General features: G+C 31.7%; 1 protein-coding gene across 2 annotated transcripts in view; it reads right to left on the bottom strand.

Moving 5' to 3' along the window:
* Positions 1–25516, bottom strand: part of LOC138931612 (zwei Ig domain protein zig-8) — a 106905-nt gene that overhangs the window by 59569 nt on the left and 21820 nt on the right. Inside the window, exon 1 of one of the 2 annotated variants that reach the window (XM_070292563.1) lies at positions 22920–23153. The exons of the other annotated variant lie outside the window; for it this stretch is intronic. The gene's annotated coding sequence lies outside the window, so the exon portion shown is untranslated. Of the gene's footprint in view, positions 1–22919; positions 23154–25516 lie in introns of those variants that run through there. 2 annotated transcript variants of the gene reach the window in all.

Genomic DNA, 25516 nt, shown 5'->3' on the forward strand with positions numbered 1-25516 from the left:
ATGAGAATTTTGACAGTTTGACAATTTGTGAAAGAAAAATTCAAAGTTAGGAAAGAAAAGTTAAAGAAATTGGAAAATGTCCATAAATGAAAGCGTGCGCGCAGCGCGCGTTTGTGTTGTTCTAGTTGAACAAAAAGCATGAATAATTTATAGTATTAATAATTTATTAGCATATGTTCAATATCTTATGCATGCAGTGTTTTGTTTGATTTTTGTACCTCGTGTACAGAAGTACTCGTAACGAATCCGCATATACCATACGGTAACCGTATTTCTAGTTCGTGCTCATTTCGCCCTCTTTCGTATTCCATCTCATCCGAAAGGGCTGCATTATAGATCGTGTGAAATCCAAGTGTCTGACCTCGATAGGCAGCGGTAGGTCCCGTTAGAAAGAGAACGAGAAGAGCAGCGGCCTCGTGTGAGCGAAGGATCGAGCGTGAAAGAGAGAACGAGGGGGCGAGTCATCGTGCGAATTTTACGTTAACCCGATAGCTGGTTGGAATAGATTACATCGATCGGGGAGTAAAATCTATCTGTGCGGATAACGCTTCTATAAACGGTCCAGACATTGTTAGCACATTTTCACTTTTTATTCACGATAACTGTAATGTCTCCTTTCGCTGCATATGATTAGATAAGATAAATTAATATATATATATCGTGGCTGTATATTATTTTTCAGAAGAGCAATATAGCTTTCTTAAAGAGCTGCTATAAATAAGATAAGACAAACAAAATTAAAAATTAAATTATTATATGTATATATAATATATAAGGCTAATTATTAATCCTAATAAATGGATATAAAAAGTGTTGTTATAAAAATTTATAATTTAATTAATTTAATTAACATATTTAAAAAATATATTTAAATTATATCTTAATAATAGTTTTTTAAGCGACAAACTTTATTTTTAAATTTTTATATTTTATAATTGTCATCAGTGTATCTCATTTAATATGAGAAACATACAAACATTGCAAAAAGATGGCATATATAAACAAGTAATTTCCTTCTTTTATAAATAGCTTATTTTTTTTTGCTAAATATACAGAACACATTTCCTGTTTTAATATAGATCTTATAATGATATTGCGAGACATATATGCAAATACAAAGTGGTCGTGCATATGGAATAATGAGTTTTGTGCATTTTTGGCCGCTTATATTTTAATTAACAAATCCACCTCGCCTTTGTGTTACACGAGACAATTACCACTGTTACGTGATTCTATCTGATATTAATCGCGAAATCACTTTATACCGTTTACTTTGTACTTAATCGCGTTATAGTTTCATTGCTTTTCTTATAAAACAGTAATTTTTATCTCATATTCGTGTATTTCATCGCGGCAGAGCGCGAAAAAAAATGAATTTTTATGCCACTTCTGAACACTTTTTCTAATCTCGTTAAAATACGCAGCAATTAAATTAACTTTTCTGCAAAGAAAATGTTGCTGAGAAAATTCAAGTTTAATTTATTTATTGTTGGATCTACTTTTACGTAGAATTTCAAAAGAGGAGATCACAAATTTTGCAGCATGTAAAGTCATTTATAGAGATAAAAGAGCTGACATATGAAAAATAGTCATCTATCTTATTTCATCCAAAGGCATAATTTTTAACGAATCGAAAAGCATTTAAAAAAGAAAATTTTTTTACAAATTAAAGAACTTAATTTTCAATTTAGACTTTTAAAAATGATAATTATGTGTATCATAATATGTGGAGCTATAATACATATAAAACTTCCTTTTATCTTACATTACAACAACGTTAATTCTGTGATTAAATTTAAAACAATTTGAAAATAAGATTCTGTTAATTAATATATATAAGAGATTGTATCAAATTTTATCTTAGCACTAATAGATTAAATTATATAAAATTATTATATTTGATTATATTGTTTCCATGTAATTATTTTAATTATATATTATCCTAATTGTATTTTCTGCTAGAATAAACTCGATAAATTCACTAACTTTTTTATATAAATTTGCATTCACACCGGTTATATTAGGCAACCCTTATGCTTTAGAGACTTGTATTGGGAAACGCGCTTATTCCGCTCCTTCTAACCAATTAATTACGCAGTACTGCTGCACGATTAAAGCACGAGTTCGCATTTCCCGTGTCGCAACCGCGAAAATTTGTCGGTATAGATGGCGGCATTAAAAAGTTTTCCGCTCCGATCGTGAACTTTCCGAAAGTAGCGTACTCTTCTTTGCCGCGAATCGCGAGGAAACAGATGTAAGCTGATCGCGGGTAATTACGCTTGAAAAATTTTTCCTACCAAAAAATCTTTAGCTTGGCGCTGTTCAACGCTGTTCATTCATCGCTGCAAATTTTTCTTGCTATATTGGCAGCAACAAGATACATATAATAATTTATTAAAGTGCACACTTTTCTCCTAACATGTTCGAAAGGAAAGATTATTACTCTTTATATAAGAGATTAAAATTTGATTTTAAAGTAAAGTATAAATCTCTATAGTTTATGTTATATTTAATTTTAAACTTTTAAAATTTATTAAAGTATTAAGTTTTTAAAATTAGTTTATATACTTTTTTTTTTTAGAAATAAACATGCTCAATTGAAAATTGCTAAAAATTCAGAAATCATTATTACTCGCCATTGTGGCGTAGAAACTTCCCTCGTAATCCATTGCAATTAGTGGGTCGCCACAGCGTGGGCACGCGCGATATCCGACAATGAAATAAGTAATCGTTATTATCGGAGTCGCTCTAAGGAAAAAAAGTGAACAGGAGTGACAAAAAGTTTTAATCACGTCGTGACGACGAGTCGTAATTAACGGAAAGGGCAAAAAGAACAGTCAAGTAGAAGAATTAAGAGAAAGATCAGAGAAATCGGTGAAACGAGTTCTGTGTGGCAAATTTTGATTAAAATAAAAAAAAAACATAGAAAAAAATATTTTATGTCTGCTGTGGAATTTACGGTATGTTTTGTTATTTATGTAGAATTGTAATTATTAATTTTTAATCTTCAAACTTAAGATGAATTCTTCATCTTTCTGCGTTGCCGTATACTGTGACGAAATTTATCGGGTATTTCAGTTTAGAAACCACTGGGTTAAGCATATTCTGTTATCTGGACCGTGTCACCCTATCGTCGATGCAGAGGTAGAGTTTCCACTTGTATGTCGCGCAATTCGACGATAGTGGAAACTCAACGGCAACGAGAATCTGGTAAATTTAGTTGCGATTGTGGAAAACGAGAGTCGTAGGGCGAAGGAACTTCGTATGTTTGCTAGTTGTAATTAACTGCTCGCAAAATGGCAGGGAGACTATTTAGCGCGTTTTGCTATTAACAGATAAGTAAATTCTAAGTTTCATTTTTCGTTATTATCGACTTTTATATTCTCGGTATTTAAACTCCATATATATTGACTTGTAACCAAAATACAATTATCCCTTTTTTCAAATCAAATTTCTTTATAAATTCTCGTTTTTAAATCAATTAAAAGTTTCAAGGTAAAAAATGAATGATTTTTTTTTTATTAATTGTTACATAATATATATAGTTGTCGCGTGATTGTCGTACTAATATTACGTGATAATTTGTTATATATTCTTCATCCTTACTTTTTATTTTCTTTTTCGTTTTAACATACATATGTATATACAATATTTGAAAAAAATCGATATCTTTCTAAATTTATTCTTTTTCTCAAGTGCATCACGAATACGGAATATTTCGCATGTTTATACATGGTAATGCATTCAACCTATTCTAAACGCAAACAGTTCTTATCTCGCCGCCGCCAGTCGTGAATTAAGTATCAGAATAAAGTGCACTCGGATACAAAATTAATTGCTAAAGTTTCTGCGCCGCTTTACTAACATGCTTTTTTGTACTTCGAATATACGGAGTTTTGCCGTTCATGTTCCTGACAAATTACTTGATAAATGTAAAATCAATGTTTTCTCTGAAAAAATTTCTCGGATGGCCTAACTATCGGATTATTTAATCTCGAAACTTCGAAGGTTTCTGCGTAGATTAATAAACATTTAATTTTTTGTTATATATGACTTTTTTTTATTTTTAAAGTATATAACGATATATTGAAAGAGAGTTAATGTTTGCGATCTAGAAGTTATAAACAAATTAAGAGAGAGAGAGAGAAAGAAAAAATTGACCTTAAATCGGTCGACGAACTCGTCATCAACAGAAACAGCGGTAATCGCTTAGGAGACTCCCTCCACAGAAAACAGCGACCATCGAGTACAAGTTAGTAAGATGCACTTGGCTTTTTACATCCGGCAGTAAAACTCGCGAGCACCACGATAATTTTATGCAAACGGCCGCCAACGATGCGCGTAACGAGCTATCTGCAACGAAACGCTAGAACTCTCCCAAATTATCATTACGCGCGTCGTGTATAATGGTGATAGTTTATGAAGGTTACATTGCGTGGATGGGTAGTTTGCTCAATCGCACGTAAAAATATATTCTGCTGCTCGGATCCTGTTTCAGTAAAATTTTTCATATTTTTAACGCAACGAAAATAAACGTTACGTCGCAACTCGTTTTCATTAATGAGTATTCTTCGTAATTACCCTCATTCTAAGGATATTTTCTCCCTTTAAAGCACAAATAAAGAAATAATGATTGTTTTCTAAAAGATCATGTTCTTATTTCATTTAAATTCTTCTCTGTCAGATAAAGAAGAAAAATTTTAAACAAAAACTTTTGATTAAAAAATGAAATAGAATTGAAGTTGTATTTAATTAAATTATAATAACTTTTGATATTTTAAACTTTTCTCAAATCACAAATAATTCTTTTGGAATTTTTCTTTTTTATCTGATAAATATATATTAATAAATGCATAAATGTGTGAGTGAAAATTTTTGAAGCTTAGAAATCGGATCTGTTTTTAGAAACATAATTAATTAACTTTTAATCATTCCTGAGAAAAGAGATAAAAATAAGAAAAATGTTTTAAGATAGATATGTATAATATTAATGTTATTATATTATTAATATATATTTTATTATAATATTAATATAATTCCAAAACTTAAATTTTTTGAAATATTAGAAACATCTGTAACTATATAATTAAACTTTTCTATAATGATTTTAATCTGTAATGCTTGCAATATAATCGATAAAAGAAAAAGAAACCTGCCTTCTAATATGTCTCTTAATCGATCATTGTAAGTAAAAGAAGAAACAAAAATAAGAATTTTGTTGATAGCAAAATTCGCAGTATACTCTTTTATACGTGCAGAAAGCGTGCTTTTTTGTTTATTCTTGTTACTCAACTTTTGCGAGTATTACTGCAGTTTGCATGTAGTTCATGCCGCAGTTCCTGTATATAAAACACGAAGTGCTCTATGCTCTTTTCTCTTTGTAATCCGTTAATTTTAGAACCGAGTTTTACTTTTATATTTCTCTTTTAAAATCTGGAAATTTTACTCGTCATAGTTATACGTTATTTTCAATTATTTTTAAGCTACCTATTATCTGTAATATATTTTCGCGATAATTAAAACGTCCACTCTTCTTCCCGTATGTATAACTATTAAAAAATTAACGAATATCCATATAAATTTATTATTAAATAACTTAATTGAAATTTTTTTATGCCTGTTCAATCAAAATTTATTTTTATCGAGAACGTTGGAAGCTTAAATTTTTTAATTTATATTTGCATTTTTTTATCAATTGATAATGTGTCCTACAAAGTAACGTTATATTTTAACAAATTGAATATTGATCGTGTAAGCCAATTTTATTATACATCTCATTTTTAAGTTTTACAGCGATAGCAATCCTCAGTCGCAAAATTATCGTATTTTGGTTAATTGTTTATTTTGCTAATTTTTAATTTTTTTAAATATATAATATAATGCTATAATTGTATTGCTACATTTATATGTATTTACGCATTATATTGTATGTAAATGTACGTATATTAAAATGTATGCATATGTAAATGTATGTACCATATATGATCTTTGTTTATATATATTGCAATATGTGCATTTTATTGTTTAAATTAAGTTAGAGATAGCGAAATTTTTGTGAGAAGATGAGAATGAAATTTAGCCATTTATTTTCATTATCTCTCTATTCGCGAGAATCTCGTAATCAGTGCCGCAGAACCGGATGACGTAATCGCTCGAAGACGATACATCCTGAAACGACTGCAACTTGCATTCAACCTGCTCTTCGTGAAATTACGAGAGAAAATGCCGAGCGAGATGAAAAATGCGCGGTTAAAAAGATCTGCGAGCACTTTGCAGAAGCAATTCTCGACAGAATATCTTGTAGAGGAATAAAACTGCGTTTGTTGAATCCTCATATAATTCTCTGGTTACGACATAGTAATTTTATTAAAGCTATTCAAATCCGTTAAAAATTATGGAATTGAAATTTACGATATTACATGTAACGCCAATCATACTATGTAATTTGTTGAAAATATGTATGTGTAGATATATTATTGTATATAACATTTTTTATAATTAGAGAAGGAAATGTTCTCTTTTGTATTATATTTTTCATAATTGAATAAAAGACTTTTTGACATCAAAATCTTTTGATATTTATTAATTAATATTAAATACTTAAGTATTTTAGCAAATTAACTCTGGACGATGTGAGTAGATCCTTGTACAATTTAATTAAAAACCGTATTTTATTTTATTTACGATACATTGTAGTATTTTATTTAAGATACATTGTATTAAAATTACAAAACTTGTATTAGGATCCTTCATAGATATTTATTCTCGTTAAAATTGTGAAATAGATTGAGAATTTATTGTGTCTCCATGATTGATAAAACATAAATAATCCAATAGTTTTAAAACATTCTAAATATAATTGAAGCTTATGAATTTAATTGTTTCGCACAGATAACGCGGCGAAACGCAAGAAATCCATTTTTTACGCTTTCTTTGCATATTGAACCATTTTCAATCCACTATTATTCAATAATCTTCGATTCTTTTCGACTAGTTCGTGTAGGAAACGAGGGCAAAGAGACCCTCGGAAGAGACATCGAATTGGTTTTCTCGCACTTTTCTTTAGCCGAGCACCCGTGGGGTCCTCTCGGTGGATGCAAAACCACCATCCTGAATTTTCGCTTCATCCGTGCGTACCGGAAACGAGCGGAACTCGGACCGTTTCCGCATCCTGTTCGCTTCTGGCGTTTTCCTTGCCGCGTGATCTCTCGTTGAATTGCGCTGCAATTGCGCTTCTTCGTCGGCCTTTTTCTTTTTACGCGACCTTTCAAAGTTTTTTTTTTTTCTTATTGTTTCAGCTTGTTCGCGCTCGAATCCGTTATACTTACGAAAGGCCCGTATCTTGTGATATCTCTCGTCGAATACGCTTCATATAAAATTATATATATCGCGGATTTAATTTGGGCAAACAATTTGGCATTAAGCTGGTTTTAATAAATAGATTGTAGATGTTTAAGCTACGCTGTTGAAGAATATTTAATGAGATAATAAGTGTTTTATTGCATTTTTAATAAATTTCAGCAATATATTGTAATTCGCTATTGACTCTTGTTTTCTTTAGAGTATGATCTTTTGTTATCTATTATTTTTTAAAGAACTGCAGTTTTCCTAACTGAATGAATTAAAAAATTTAAAAACTGTTCTCTCTCGAGAGCCCTAAATTGAACTTTTCTTTCTTCTTTTATAAGGAAAGAGAGAATACAATTCCACAATAACCTGCATCTAAAAAGTTTAAATTATTATCTAAAATATATGTGAATACATTTTTTCAATGTTACATAATTACTACATTAAAAATTAGTACAATTACTTCGTTTTATATACGTTACATTATGAAGAAGAAATACGAAATAGGACAATATTTAATTCAATGCCTCATCAGCGGCTCGTTCCGCAAAGCAATAGAAATCTCATTTATTCTAATTTTAACAAGAGGCATTAGCACGTAATACTACTGTATTTCACTGACTTTGATCTGCCAACGTAACGTTCGTTCCAGCGTGTTCGTGTAGAGAGATTAGCTTTTTGCATAAATAATTGATATTAAAATCTCTCTCTGTAAACCGATTGCACGCCTTCATTGTCCGCTCTTGGCGCTTTATTATAATACACAGTGTTGAGTATTGATTACTAATTTGCGTCAAATTTACGAAACAGAAAATTTTTATTGAAAAAACAACTATACGCATATACGCTGTTAATTTATATGTACGTGTATTAAATAATTTCTTCCTCAATACAAGAATTATGAAAAAGAGATAAATATGCTATGTATTTTTATCAAGATATTGATAGGATTTAGAGTTTATTAATGTTATGTTATCTAGAAACATACATATTTTTTACGAAAGATATATTAATATATATGAAAAAAAGAGAGAAAGATAATTTATATATATATATTTCATATAATACAAACTTGAGATTGTATAATATATATTCAAATTATCCTTGTTATTCGCGAATGCATTTCGTCCAATAATCGCCGTGCACAAATCATGCTGCTTGCGATCATTCACTTGCTTTGAATACCCGATGACAGAATTGTCGCGGTGCAGCGCGTGCATCATGCGATTCCATATCCATTATCGATGAGCAAACGAATTCAGTTTACGAGTATTTGTACAGGATTTCCTAGCAGGGTCGCGCCGTTAATGGCGGGTTAACGATTTTCCGTAGCGCTATTATTCATTGTCGTTCGTATCATAAACTTCATCTACGCTTGACCGGGCTAATAGCGATTTTCGCTAAAGTAAGATTCGACCGTTTCCTAAATCGAGTATCAAATCGCGCGATAATAATCTGTTGATCGTGTTAAAATCGCGAACTCTTGTCCTTTAGAGACATAGAATAATTGAGGAAAAAGGATTTTCGATAATTATATTAAATGGATATATTGTTTGTTTATGTGAATACTGCTTGATGCTTTTTTAAGCAGAAAAATTTGCAGTAATTTGGAAATTTGCGATTATAAAAACTTTTTTATTTTTTCAAGTAATACGTAATTAATCTATAAAAACGCAATGCATATCGACTTACATAGAAATACATAATGTGCTATGTAATTAATTAAATTCGCTATTTTTTATGATTAACAGTTTTGTATCTGTATCTATATTTATGAAATCATTATTGATCGCAAAATATATTAATTTTGAACCGTTCACAATTTATAAGTTATTTATATTTAAAATAAATAATATTCTTTTACATATTAAAAAATAGATATTAATAAAGGAAAAGTGTTTACTATAATATATAATCTGAAATTCTATATATGTGTATTCAAATTATATATATATTTATATATTCAAATGTATAATTTAAATATAAAACAATATAATATTCATTTCGAGAAATGAATATTTCCATTATAATTAAAATCTTTTGTTCTGGTTTAAATTTAAATTGAAATACAAGTATAGCGTAGCGTTACAATTTCAAGATCCTAATCAGATCCGTCTGATGACATACGTGTTACGACTACGTGAGCAGAGTGGAACAGATGCACAGAATATGTTTCCGATTTCCACGGGAAATCTGTACATGCCTCGGGTAGATACTTATTACTTTATACGCATATAACAGTATTTATTATCGGATCTTTGATACGAAAATTTTTGCGATATCGAATCCGAGAGATGCACAAGCATGAGTTTTTATACTTACGTTAATTACAATTAAAAATTTGATACAATATACTTGATACATTATAATATATACATATCATTATTATCACGAGATTCATATTTAAGAATTCCACGTTGAAATATTATTATTATTTTTTATTTCTCTTTTTTTTTTTATATATGGCAATTATTAATTCTACGCTTATCTTATCTGGTTATCCAAGCAAATATATTTATTAGATAATACAAAACACGAACGAAAATTTACAACATGTTGTATCAATTTTCAATAATCGCACCAAACTCGGCGTAATGGCTGTTTGATTATCTCGCGCGATCGCAATAAAATTGTTTTGATCTTATAAGTGTGTATGAAAACGTTAAATTATGTTTCCATTGGCGCGATTTATCTTCATAGAGGGGTTAACCTAATAGAACGGAGGAAATTAATTACTCGCCCGTTAATTCGATATAGAGTTAGCGGCGAGAATCCATCAGAACTGTAACTGCAATTACCGCATAAATTAACCACGGAGGACCGAGAAGAGACCTTGCGGATTGCAGACGTTTCGAATGATACACGGTAAGCAACCATGCAATCTATGAAAATTAATTCTTCGGGAATTCCATTGTGCTCGATATGATCGTAATTTTCATTCGGCAGTGAAGGCATGTGATGATAATGAACTTGCGGTGAGAATTAGAATATATTGTACATAATTCACATTAGCAATAAAGTGCACGATGCACTCCAAGTGCTCACATGTAAATCTTCAAGTTTACATCAGCTCAAAATTAATCCCAATTATAATAAGTGTAATTATATATATATATATATATATATATATATTACGAATAAACTTCGAATAAACTAAATAGTGTGCAAATTGTAAGAATGGTATATTTAAAACGACAAATTCATCAACTGGTTCAATAATTAATTCGGCTAAATTAGCAGAAAATGCACATGTAATGTTTATTTCGCGCATTATTGTGTACATTGACGTTACACGAATAAAATTTATCCGGCGTATAAAATGCGAGAGAGAGTAGAAAGAATTATTAAAAAGCTGTTCGCTGATAGAAATAATATGACTAGAGATAACCGAGCCGGAATTCATCGATATGCGGAATATATTTGCGTTAACTTGCATTTTCCATAAAATATTTTTTAGATTATAATGGATTACGAGAATCTATACGGGTTTGTCATAACAATTATATCCATATACTTCAACTGTATCTAAATTTAATTTACATTAAGAAAATATTATATAAAAGTTTATAAAAACACACGCGCGATCGTTGATAAATCATTGTAACATTTATATTGTCACATTATGCTTGCGTTACTTTTTCCTCGCTCCACGGCGTCGTGTGTCACCGGCCAGTAATTAATAACTACTATTTTTTTTTCACGCGGAACATCACGTAGAAAAGCGCGTTGAATAGGGATATCTCAGCCAGCAGTTCTGTCGGCAATAACGATGTTTTATATCGCGGATTGTGAAAAAGGATTGTCACAGCCATGAAAAATATATTTTTCCCGTCTCGGCGGCCGCAAACGAGATAAAAATTTTTTTTTCACGCCTGTGTTATACAGCGCGTATGTCACACAAGTATTGTTCTTAGTATAATAAACAACGGCCGGCTGCCGCTCGGTCGTTTGATCATGCGCGCGATATTAATTAACATATTTTTCGCCGCTGCGTGTTATTCGTTTGCGCTTTGTCTCCGCTTTTTATATCAGGATAGCAGTCTGCGAGAAAATGCATTGCAAACAATATATGTGGCATATGATTAATATCGCAATAAGCACGTTACGAGTAGGACCATCTAACATTTTACCTTTTTTATTCCGACGATTTATGCTGTTTATGTTAAAATGATGAAATAAAATATTAATTATGCATATTGATAATATAATTTCTTCTTGCTATCTTTATTGATTTAAGCCTACTCTTTGATAATCAATTCATAATACAATACAAAGCAGAAATTTATTTATCTTATGTAATGTGAAAACATTTGAAAAGAGTAAAATATTAGAAGACATAATGCAATTATTCAGTTATAAATAAAATTCTATCGCGGCTTTATAAATCCTCTAAAGTGGGTTTTAATTGGGTTAAATGTATGAGACGATCATTTTTTGGATTATTGACATTTTCAATAGCGATCTTTGCATTATAAGTTATATAAATGTTTATAATAATTAATTTTATATTTAATATAAAAATATATGAGCAATTTAAATCTTATAAACAAGTTTGCTGTTTTTTAATGTTCAACATTATATTCAAATCTTGTATCGTAATTTAGATATCGTATATCATAATTATATTATATTGCATATAAGAGATATTTAGTCTTCCTATTGTAAAAAGAAATTTATGAATAATTCGTATTGTATTGCAGAAGAGCAAATATAATTATTAGAATGTCTCATCGTGCAAAAATGACGGAAGAAAATGATAAAGAATCTAATGGCATGAAAAAGAAGCTGAGAAAATAACGAATCTTGGCGAAGGAAGTGAGAACAATAGCGGATAACGAAGAGATAGAAACGGAAGTGAATGGTACGATATCTCAAGACACTTTACTTAAGCTGCCTTTCGCTTTCAGGTTGTTAAAAGGATTTAATCCACGTTCACAGTGCAGAAAATAGACTCCCGATGGCCACGGAGAATAATTTCTTAAACGAGACGATTTATCAAGCCGCGACATAAATGTCATTTCGCCTGTATTATGCATCTCATCGAATTGCGACTCGATAAATTCGAATGCAACGTCGAGCTTTCGATGTTTTCATTTGGCGTCACATTTACTGCTTGCTCGAATAAATTTTTAGTAAAAGAGATAGTTTATGTAAATATTTTTGGTTTAAATTTGAAATATTATTTTGCTTATTTGCCGATACTGTTATTTCAATAATTTGTTTTTTTTTCTCTCTATCCACCATTTTTACACGGATAACGCTACGCAACCATAAGCGCAGACTATTTTGTAGAAGCGCTTATGGTCGTGGCTATTCGAAATAAAGTGCGCGAAACACGTACCTCTCTTACAAACGCAAACCCACGAACGGTTGGCTTTCGTGCGTGAAAGTGACGAGAAGCGACGAAGCAGCTTGGAGTTCAGTGGCTCACATCGAGTTATTCACATCCGAAAAGAGCCGAGTACGATGGTACGCATATTGTGATTGACTTGACAATGTGTACTGAGTTGCAAGTGAGTCAAAATAGCGAGACATTTTGTGATTTTAAAATATTGAATTTTTGATATTTTTATTATATTCACAATTTTTATCGATATTTTTGTTTCGCATGTAACAAATACAAAATCGAAGAAATAATATTTCTGAAAGTAACGGAAAAATAAATTCTCTCTTTCTCTTCTTGCGGTAGAAGTATAAAATAATGTTTTTGGAATATATCACAGAAATTAAGAAAAATGTTATCGGGGAAGCTCAATTTTATTCTCATTATACTTTTCATTTTTTCTATTTCTTTTATTTTTCTGCAAGTCCTTATATTGATCTGAATACAGAAATTGTCATCATTTTTCAGTTTGAAAAATGAAAATTACAGCTCGAGGCTAGCATAAATTTTTACGAGGCTTATGCGACGGTGATAATCTGCGCGCGTGCGAATAAAATTACAATTGCTGTCAAGCATGGGCCGTAATTTTTGGCCCGACAGACGAGAAGTCTCGAGAGGCAAGTACCGGAATTCGGTAACACTTTTGGGCGGGTTTCCAGGTGCTAACCGCGAAATTAACCAAAACTCATCCCCGGGCTATGCTAATGGCCTTCCTGGTTAACTCGTTTCTCGAGACACAGCGAGTTTCACTTCAAAACTTTGCTTTCTGCAAGCTACTCCTTCTTGATCGGATAAGACATCTCGTTCAATGAAATACTATCATGCATTTTACCGTTTTCTGCTATTTTGTAAAATTTATAGATATATCAGCCACTTTGTAGAATTTGTGGATCGAAATGAGATGCTGAAGTTGTCATGGTGACGCATGAATGATTGGAAAAACCCGCCATTATTCGCGCCGCGATATTTTCCCGGTTCGTTTTTCCTTCATTTATCAAATCGAATCGAGTTCTTCAGAATTTCCGATATCGCACTATTTTTGAGTCCACCATTCCAATATTCGATACGCGAAAACTGCTAAGCGTGGAGATTATTTTTTGCCGGAGAATTTGATATAGATAAAGAGCTCTTATAACAATAACGAGAAATATACGCGCGAATATAATCCACCAATCGCGAAAAGCAGCGCATATTGCAACGACGGAAAACAAAGATACATTTTTATACCCGTCGAAGAAATACAAACAGTTCTAGCATTGTTGTTACTTCTGTCGTAAATTAAATTAAATATTTAATATAGTAACAACTTCAAAAAACAATGTCAATATTACTATCATGTGAGTATCAATCTTAAAATTATCTTTAAACAAAATGTTCGAGATAATTTGTCGTTATTTAATTATAAATGTTATTTATTAATTGTGTCGCTTACTTAAAAACAATTTTTAACCGTTTTAACTATTTTTTTTTAAGTCGTCGATAAATTCAATTTTCCTTTAGTCTAGTATTATTAGCTCTTTTACACGCCCAATTGCCATGTGTGTTTTGAAGCGCCGATTTTTAACGTTAATCCAATTATCCGTCTAATCTCATTCACCAGACGTTACTGTATTTCGAAAGAAGATACTGGGTTATTTCGGTAGTCACCGAAAATCCTGCTAGCAAATAATCCGATTCAGCGTTACAGCCATTTTCTTCCCAATTTTATATAACGTTTAACTCTGTGTAATGAGCTGTTTCTGTCTTATAAAATAGGATCGGACATGAAAAATTGTACACGACACATCTCGCAAAGAAATTGATTGAATTTGTCTTACAAAAAAAAAATGAAAATCAATGAAAATCAATGAAAATCAATGATTGACCCAAGTTTATATATACGAATTCTCTCATATATTTAATATCTCTGTTATTTATTGTTAAATAAATATTATATTTTTAGAAAAAAGTATATAGATTTTATGCTTGATATTGGCTTTATATATCCGCATTTAATTAATAAATATTTCTATAAATTAAATTTAATAAAATATAAATTTAATATAAATTAATAAAATATAAATTTAATATAAATTAAATTCTCTACGAAAATTATTATATTGAATTATATCTGATTTCTAAAGAGAGATTTTCCGATAGACTATAGAGATTACAAAATGACAGTGGGGGTAGTGGGGAATATTGACAATGACATTATCTCGAAATTAAATCGTTCTAAGCCAGATATATACACTTTTATCGATATGCTGTTTCGTTATCGCGCTTATGGCATGAATTGTCTGCCCATAGAGCGATTCTCTTTCGCTACAGATGCTATTTATGATAATCAAATGGTCTCTCTTGATGCGGATCGCTGGTTGGGGATGGAGTTGCGATTTTGCGTGTGTGTACATATGTGGTCTTTAGGGTTGACTCGCTTTTGTGCTCTCGTGTAATAGATGGGTCGAATTGATACGTCCATTTGCATGCCCAACGTGCGTATATGTCATCATCAGCGAGATTATAAGCAATAATAATATGGTTATTTTCTTTATCGAAATTTTTAATCGAAATATTATATTTATGATGTACATAGCATAATAAGCAATAAATATAAAATTGTATAATTTTGCATGATGAGACAAGCGCAATAATTAAGATTATCGAAATAAAAGCGAAATTTAGTGGAATAAGTGGGATAAACAAAATATGCGATAAATTTTGCAATAAAAATCGAGTTTGTATTACTCATCGTGTTAATACTATATTCATACCATAAAACCAATCTGATATCACGTATTGAATTTTTCTATATTTTAAATAATATTGGACGCGCGTTTGGTTTATAACCTGTTATGTAATAAAAAAATAAAAATATCGAGAATTTCACAACAGATAAGCCGCTCGAAATAAAACGGTACTTCTGATATATCAAACTATATTTTTTTACGCATCTATACCCGCTATTATTGAAAATATAGATTAGGTGAGGCAAATCCTTTTGTTTATAAAGCGAGGTTTGTTGTGATTTGCTTCTGTGTTTAATCGAAAATGAAAAAAAATATTGTTTAGGCAATCGTGAAATTTCCATTTCTTACAAACTAGCAGCTTTTTATTTTTTAATATATCTATTCAATAAGTAATCCAGTTAGAGAAATTGCTTCCTCAAACTCTAAACTCTTTTGTAATTTGATGAATTATAAAAAATATAATTTATCATTATTAGTTCTTAATGAATTTATTATAATAAATTAAATGTTAAAAATATAATTTTTACGATGGATTTTCCCGAAACAACGAGAAATGACGCATGGACGCTCGGCACGGGAAATAGGAACTTTTCGTAGTTTTATTTGAATTCAGTCACATATTCAAGAAAACAAGATGAGCGGTCATCAACAAGATCCGTCAAGACGAGATACCGAAATCCCGGTCGACTTTCCGAAGTGTCCGAGGATTTTCATTGTACCGAAGGGGATGCAAGTGACCGCGTGCAGGAAACGATCTCGGTTATTTCGCGCGTGACGGTGCAAGGCTCTGTAGAAGCCCAAGAGGAAATGGAATATTCCACTTGGCAAGATATTGGACGAACGAGAAACCGTTCGGCGAGAATGATGGCAAGATGTCCGTTGGAAACTTGACGGCGATACCTTCGGTGCAATAATTACAGACGGCGGATACGCGAATATAGCGAGTGGACAAGTTAAGACCTCGATTTAGACTTTCCATCGAGCGTACCGGATGGCTGACAGCTGACACTCGAAAATGACAGTTTGCGAGGAAATTGACGCGGTGGCGTAGATAAACGTAGGAAAGCTTCGCGCGATATCGATTGTAACATCAGTAGCGGGAAACTTAAGGCAAGTTAAAGCAAATAATTCTCTGCTAAAATTTTTTAGCATCTGCAATGAATCTTTATCCTCAATTTTTATTACATATCATCGCAGTGATATAAATTGATATCATGTTCTATGTTTCTTCTTATGCGCTATTCGTGAAATATACTTATCTTTTTGTGTAAAAAGTACAAAAAAATAAATGCCAAAAAAGATTAATGCGTGATTAACGAATTACTCTCGCGGACTTCGCGCTATTTCATGCAGCATGCAGATTCATTCCTATGCAACTTCCCTGGTAATTAAATTTGCAGAAATACTCCTGCGAAATTTTGCACGTTAATCATATTAACAGGTACAGTACCGTATTAAAATTCATCTTGAGCAACAGCTGGAACGGGGTAAAAAGTTTCCGACAGAACCAGGAAGCCTTGCGAAATGGAGGAAATGGAATATTCTATTTCGTGGGATAAATGAGCATGAGATCTTTCATGAAAGACAATGTAACTAGTAAATGACATTGTGCTCTATAATAAGTGTAAGTTGGTTATGGGGAAACGAACGTAAAAGTTTCAGTTTTGCATGCAACCGCGATTCGGAGTATCGGAGAAAGTGCTAGATCGCTCTACGTCGGGATATTAAAAATGAGTGTCATAATAAAAGTTTCGCGTATTTCATATTTTATCTTTTTTATATTTATTCATTTCAAATTAAAAATCTGTTGATTCAGTTTCATACGCGAGCCTTTTAATGATGCAATGACATATGACATATGATTCTAACTTTATTTCAACATTGGAAGAAAAAAAACCGTTACAGTAAATGAAGTTTATTTCTAGAAAATAGATATAATGTTTCAAAAAATACTTATTTTTTTATTTCTACGTAATCTAATTTAAAAAAGCATGCACAAAATTAGCTCCGTCGCGACACGTTGTTTTATGATAATTGCGTGCATAGCGATAGACACTCCGGTTTCATTATAATTAAACTTTAGAACGACCGAATTTCTGTGGATTCAAAAATTACACAATTGTCTTAAAGGCATTTTCAAGTATTTCGGGAGTAATAAAAGAAGTAGTCAAAAATGGGATATGAGAACGGCGGAGAGAATAGGATCCTGATAGAATATTCCACTGGGTAAACGAAGCGGGCGCTTTGAGGGCGATGTGCGACACGATAGCTAAGGGTGTCTGTTGCAACACGCGTTGCATAGATGCTATGTAAGTAAAGTATCTACGCTGCGCGTAATTGTGCTGCTATACGTGCTTTCGAAAATGGCGTGAATAGAATGAAGTTTCGCTCGTCGTGGCTTTATGTGGGATGAGCTGATTTTCATCTGGGACAATATCGTGAGACACTGAAGATTAAGTTTCGGGTTGAGCAACGTAGAAACTTTCGCAACGCGGTTTTCGCAAAATTACAGTGAATTTCCCCGCAAGCTCTAATTATCTATGCGTGTTTCTGCTAACGTAAGTTTTTGTACCAACATGAAGCAAAATCTCTTTGCATCAAAAATAATAAATGTATATATTTTCTTACGATCTAATTTCATATAATCGAGAAATAAAATATTCTCAGATTATTTTCAGTATTTGCTTAATGAGGTAGTCGAAAGAGAGATAAAGAAAGAGTCGTGTTAGAAAAACAAAATTTTTTGTTAAAAAATTTCTGTTGAAAAAGTCACCGGGAATGAAATCTAGATTTCCTGCTAGAATAAATGTTTTGTTGAAGATCGAATCTCTTGTGTATTTTGCAAAGAATAACTACAAACGAAAATCCGATAGCAAATATTTGTTCGAAGTATTACGACGGTTTGTGTAACCGGATAACGACGGACGTGTAGATAATAGGTGCTCGCAGAATCGATGTTACTGCGAATACGCTGTCAGTTATTTACATATCTTTTATTCAACTCTTTCGTTTTGTATAATCTCTCTCTTCCAGGATTGTGACTTGATATTAAAAATACATGTCGTTAATAAAAATGATCCTTTATATAGATCTTGTTTCTCTTTTTGGGTGCGTTAAAACATCCGTAAGAAATATTTACGTCTCGATTTCATCTAAAATTGCACGTTAATGCATCGTCGAGATTATGGAAGAGTATTAACGTGATGCAGTATCGACAATTACAAAAGACCATCGTTATTACGTTCAGCAGAAAGCGGCACAACTGCGCAGTACATATGAACGCTATTAAACGTTTCCTCCGAAAGCGTACCGGTTGCATTAAATTTCGTACGGTTCGAGGCGCATCGCCTCATTCGCAGCATCCGCCGTTTCAATCCTATCCCTTTGTCTTAGGTAAAACGCGTAGGCGTGTTGCGTTCCGTGTTCGCGTAATAGCGCGGAATAACGTCGCAGGCGAGACGATGGCTCTTAACGACTCCGGATGATGCTAGACGACGAGAATGAATAGAATATTCCACGAACGTCGAGGCGCTCGCAAATCGCGATCGTTTCGCAAATGGTCCACACCGATTCGCGGTGGAAGGAGAAAAAAAAGCGCGAAGAAGAGAAAAAGAGAGTGGATGTCTCGACCATCCCGGTCCGCAGATGTCGAGGAACTGCGCGGGCTCCCGACAGCGCGCGGTTTTTTACCAGTTTTCCCACCCTGTGTAACTCGTATTTCTTTCCTAAATGGGCTTTTAGGATAAGGCAAAGCCCTCTCTCCGATTCGTCGCAGATTTTATTCAAATTCGCCCTTAAGCACCACAGCTGCGTACTCTCTCGTTTCTCGTCCTTCCCTTTCTACGCTTCTCTCAGCGCGGCTGATTCGGAGGAAAAAAAAGTTGCGCCGAGATTTGCGGAATCGCGTGACCGCGCGCTGTTTTGCCATTACGGGGCTGTCTAACTCAAGTATTCGAGACTCTTCGCCGGGAACGGTGATAAAGTTCCTTACCTTTTCTAATGGAAGAACCAAAGGGAGATCTCCATGGAATGTATAGTCGAAAGTTACAGATTAAACGCGATGGAAAGATTTATATATATATTTTTTTTTCAACAGCTCGCATATTTTTAGGCTTCTAAATATGCACTGGTAGTATTATATTTATCTCGCTTGATTAAATAATTTATTTTTAATATTCCCGCAAGAAGATATCACTATATGTCGAAATAATATAAAAGTTTACGTACAGATAATTTTTTGGAGTTTGCCGTAAATTTATACTGTTGATTATTATAACGTGTTTCATATAAATTAAAAAATATTGTTAACTTTTTTTCTCTCTCTATTTTGTATTAATTAATATTGAAATATATATCCAACAGCAAAAAAATAAAAAAAAGATAAATTTGATTTTTTTTTTTTTTTTTTTTTTTTTCATTTCTCAGACAATGGAGAAATATTTCGTTCGAAAAGATTCGTATTTTTCGAGAGGTTTTGTAAGATAAATTAAGATTAATGAAAGTTATATAATCTTATAAGAAAGATATTTTACTTTGTTTGCAGTATGCTAAAATAAACGAAAATTATATGCACGTTTTCGCATTGAATCGTTTAATTATTTATATTATCAAACTTACAACTATGAACAATGTTTGATGGTACTTTGGTAATATATCCGAAGACGTATAGCTTTCGAAGATTGTTTAATCTAAACGTACACGTTGATAATTAATGAAAAGACAAGAGCAATGTTCATCGCAAAGATTGGGGGAATTTTATATTTTTTTGCTCCTCAACTTATAGAATAGAAATCTGGTCACGTATAGAGTGTTAGACCGACGTTATTAAATTGAACGAGTAGACTGGCATGAATATTTTCTAGTGGTTTCTTTATGTAGTTGAATAAAAAGCGTCGCGTAGCGAACATTTTTTCACGGATAAACATTTGCACAAAATGTCTCTGACTATTTCGGCCTTAACTTTGCACAAGTTTCATTAAATATTGATGCATGACAACGCACATGTATCTCTTAAAAAAGATTTAATAAATTTCTAAAATACATACAGTAAAATATATATATTTAATTTGATTATTTTAAAATGTTTTGTCATTTCTTTAAACAACATTATATAATTATCGCAAATGAAGTGACCATGTTACTATAGTTCCCTAGTTTTCGGTAGTTGGCTGTAAAGTTTGTGTGAGCACGTAATTGCGGTGTTGTAACAAGTCTAACGAAGTATATGGCAAGCAAAACAAATACAAAACAGTACACATGGAAGTTGCGCTGTACTGTAAGTAATTACTGATAGAAAATTAATCCTTTAAAAGCTTCTAGTCCTTTTAGAGCCTGTTACATCTTCACGTAATCTTCTTTTATAAAGCTTTACTAATTATAATTTAATATATTTAAATTTATCGTGAAATTGTTTACTTACTTACGTTTCGTACGAGCAAAATATTATAAAATTGTATACAAATATTATATTATTATTATAAATGATTTTAAAGAGATAGAGCAACACAAATATTATGTTAATTAATTATTAAAAATAGATTACATAATATATAAACATAGGTTGTGCAATTTTCATTTTCTATTTATGAGAAAACATTCGAAATATTCGTAAAGACTTAGAATTCTAATAGTTTTCTTTATTATGTGTGTGTATATATATATATATATGACAGCAAAAAGTATATATTAACAAACAAAAATAATTTGTAACATCAGATTAATGTCAATAAAAAATAATTTTTAAGACATTTTAAATTAATAAAAAATTTTTTTAAATCAATAAAATTTATTGTATTAATATGATTTATAATAGAAATGGCACAAATTTTTCGTATATTAAATTCGAAGAATTTTATGTTTATTTCTTGGCTAACTGACAGTTATACAACACGAGTTGATAAAAATATTCAGAAAAATATTCAATATTATGCCGGGCAGTAGTTATACCGCGTCGGTGGTCAGACATATTTCACAGTAACCAGTAGTTGCCGTTACCGCAATTCATACATTAGGAAATCGAATGAACCGATTAGAATCTAGATATGGTCGACACTCGCGGCGATACAATATAGTAAGCAATGTTCAATACTGCGCAAGCTTTATCTAAATTGCAAACTTTGACGATATATCTCGGGATGTTAGAGCTGTTTCAATTTATATTAAAAAATAAATTTTACAACGGGGTTTGAAACAACGGCATTATTGAATAAATCTTATACACATATAATTATATATATGTATATAAAATTTTAATTTTTTTATCAGAAATTGTTAAGAAATTGTTATATTTCATAAAATATATCGTTTATTTCTGTTGCAATATATTTCATTGGATTTATCGATCTTAATTTGAATTGATCAACTATCAAGAACTCATGGCTTTATTTTATTAATAAAAAAACAGGGAACAATATATCGACATCGATTATTCTAAATTGAAATAATGAAATTCTATTTAATTCTCGTTTCGTATGGGAATTCTCGTGTTTCATAAATTTTATCTGGACATTCATAGCAATGCGATATTATATAAATATAGATTGATACACAGATGAGACACGGATAAATATACACATACTAAAACATGACAGTAACAGTAAACGATACATATTTTTAGCGTTATAGGCAATATATTTGACAAAAGCATTAAATGTATAAGCGACGTTAGTAGCAATACTGCAACTTTCGAAAAAAATCATTTGTTAGGGAAAAATTGAATTTGATATTTTTAATTTTAAGTGCAAAGAGACTGAAAATTTTTGTTAAATTTTAATTTTCCTGTAGGATATATCAAATAAAATCATTTTTTTTTTTCACAGCTTCACTGAGAAATCTAAAAGTTTCAAAAATTAGAAAAAACTTTTATCGTAAAGTATCAGAATATTATCAAATAAAAAAGTAGAGTCAAATCGATTTTTAAAACCAATAAATCTTAATTTTCTATTAAACAAGGAGATCTTATTTCATATATTTAAATATTTATACATATTCTATTTTTTTTACTTTTCCATTTACGAACTTTTTGATTAAATTGAAATTATTTTTAATTTGTCGTTGCTATTTAAAATAATTGTGTCTTTTCATCAATAGAACATTAATTATAATAATATAGAAACAGAGAGAATGTATATATTTTAAATTAATTATAATAAATTATTATATTAATTATATTAATTATTTAACATATATATATATGCTGTGCTTAACTTTATAGTTTTTAATTTGATTTTCGGCATGATTGACAAAGTTACACGTATTTAGAAATGTCTTAAATCGGTTTGGTATATCTAAAATTTCATTGGTTTTTGAATTTACAAAACAAAAATAGAAGAAAATTACATATAATACGCACACATACACACATACACACACATTTTTGTTCTTTAATAAATAAATAAATATACACCCTGTATGTAATTTACGAAGAAATAATATATACAAAAATACGAATCAGTACTCACTTTTATATATAACATTCACAACCGCAAGCTGGACTGCGAAATATATTGAATCTTATCTATACTATCGCGTGCGAATAAAAAAACATTCGTCCAGTCCGTATCGCGGCGTTCGTTCGTCGCACGGGGATGGACTGTTATTGTAATATATTACACGAAATCGTCGATCCTTGTCGATAATTGGCGCGCGCAAAATGTATACATCTACAACACCGTTTTACGGTCCACCAGCGGTCCCGAAGCCGCACGTTTCAGCTTCCGCTGACGACTGAGGATCGGTCTTGGGCATGGCGCCTGCGCCCTTTTGCACTTCTCTAGACACTATGGCCCTGCCGTACGCAATCACGTGCCTTCGTGAATCCGGAGACTGATTTGGAGTTATAGTAGGGTCAATTGGGATAGCTGTGATACATGTGAGTAAACACGTATGGTACAGGAGAATTTTGAAAAATCGATATCTAACACAGTTGTCAAAAAATGATGTACGTAGTTATATATTGTTTAGATAGTAATTTTATAGCGATTATATGTAATTGCTTTAACAACTGATTAATAAAATAATAATGATAAAATTTATCGCGCGTTGATCAAGTAACCATTATTAATTATAAGATTAATATCGTTATAAAATTGTTAAGAATAATAATACATTCTAAAATTATTAAGAATGAATATTAATATCATAAATAAAATTGTGTTATATCATCGATTACCAGATTATTATCAGATTAATCTTATTTACTGCAAAAGTACCACAATATCCTATTATATAGAATAGATATGTAATAACATCGATGAAAGTTTTCAGATCCATAAATTCTCTTTTAATCGATGGATGCTTGAATATAACAGTGAATCTATATTCGTGGTTTATTACAAAACTGGTTCGCGGTCAGAAATGATCGATCGTCTGTGATTTTCGCAAATTAATGTATAAAGTGAAACTACTCTGATATTACCGTTTGTATATTTGTTGGGATATGAATGATAATGTCGCGTTATATAGAGACGCGGCATTTAATGACATATTCGTCCCAGTAAATTCGACGAGAGCGTTAGAATTATGATGGGTGAATAAATAAGGTCCGTTAACCAATCGGCGTATAAACGCGACACGACGACGCGACATGGCGAAACAAAGTGTTGCGTCGAATAAAACGCAGTAGATACGGATTTTGTCGAAGTTTTTGACCATTGTTTGAGATTAAAATAAAGCCGCGTCTTCGCTAACGAACCGTCCGCGTTTAATTGGCAACGAGCCGAGCTTGGTTGGCTTCGCGAGAAATCCGCGAATAAGGATAATACGCGAATTTTCTGTCTTCTTTGTCTTCCTTGAAATGCGATGGTACAAGAATTGAGATAATTCAGGTTTATCGTTCAGCTCCATGTAATTCACTCTTGTACGTTTCATACGCGTATTCGATATGCAAGAGATTTATCAGGAATAAAAAAAAGAAAGTAAAGCACAATGTAATAATGTTCTTAAAATAATTCTTGAATTTGGTTTTAAGAGTATTAGATTTTTAATTAGAAATATGTTATACATATAAAAAATAAAAGATGAAAATATGAAAAAAGTGGCCAAAATTTGATCGATAATGTTTCGTTCACTGGTACAACACGAACGCGAAAAAAATGATGTACGAAGATTCGAGTTATGGCAGGAAGCGGTAACGTTAGACAAAGAAAAACGCGAAAGAAGAGATGAAAAAAAGCGCACACAAGAATACTCTTTCGCAACTCGGTAACAGATTGGCAGTGGAACTGACGGGTCAGCATTTCCTTCTGCAGGTGCGGAAACGGGACGCTTCCGATTAAAAGGTTCGGTGCCCGCGCTTGGCCGTAATAAGAGTCAGCATCTTTCTCTGGGCAATATTTCACGTCATTACACACCATTTCACCGCAATTAAGATTTGAAAATTTTGGCCGCCCGCGGTTTATCGAAGACGTCGTCGACACCCCTTTTTTCCCGGCTTTGTCGTATCTAGGCGCATGACTCTATTCGTTGGTTAATTATTCATCGCCCAGACTTTTTTGATAACGCTTAAATACGGTATCATTGTGGAACTAACAAGCAAGTATTATGTTAATAAAATTGTAATTTATTTGGTAAAATTAGAGAGAAGAGAAATTGTTTCCTTTTAGATTTTTTTTTCTTAATAATATAACAATCTTCTTTCATATAAAAGGAACATATATATATATATATATATATATATATATATATATATATATATATATATATATATAATTAAATTATTATAAAAATGAAACATCTAATATATCAAACAATTTCTCATCTTTATGTAATAAATACATACAAATAGAATGCCAGAGCAGGAGCGAGGTTTATATCCGCACTACAGAAATTTCAATTTTGCTTGGGTGGAAACCCCGCGGATTGTGAAGGCAAAGATAGCGCGACGAAAGTGCGAACATAACAACATGTAAATCCTATGAAAAAGCGAGGAATAAGGGATAGACACGTACAAAACTTCGGAGAGAGCGACTATTACGTGAACGACAAATGCGACGAAAGTTGAGAAACGCCCGTCGTACTCGCGAGAAACGTGTCCCTATCTTTTTCTTCTTTATCGAAG

The sequence above is a fragment of the Polyergus mexicanus genome, unplaced genomic scaffold (genome assembly GCF_030449975.1).
Source record: "Polyergus mexicanus isolate NDT 795.1 unplaced genomic scaffold, iyPolMexi1.0 SCAF_3, whole genome shotgun sequence".
Taxonomy (NCBI): Eukaryota; Metazoa; Arthropoda; class Insecta; order Hymenoptera; family Formicidae; genus Polyergus; species Polyergus mexicanus.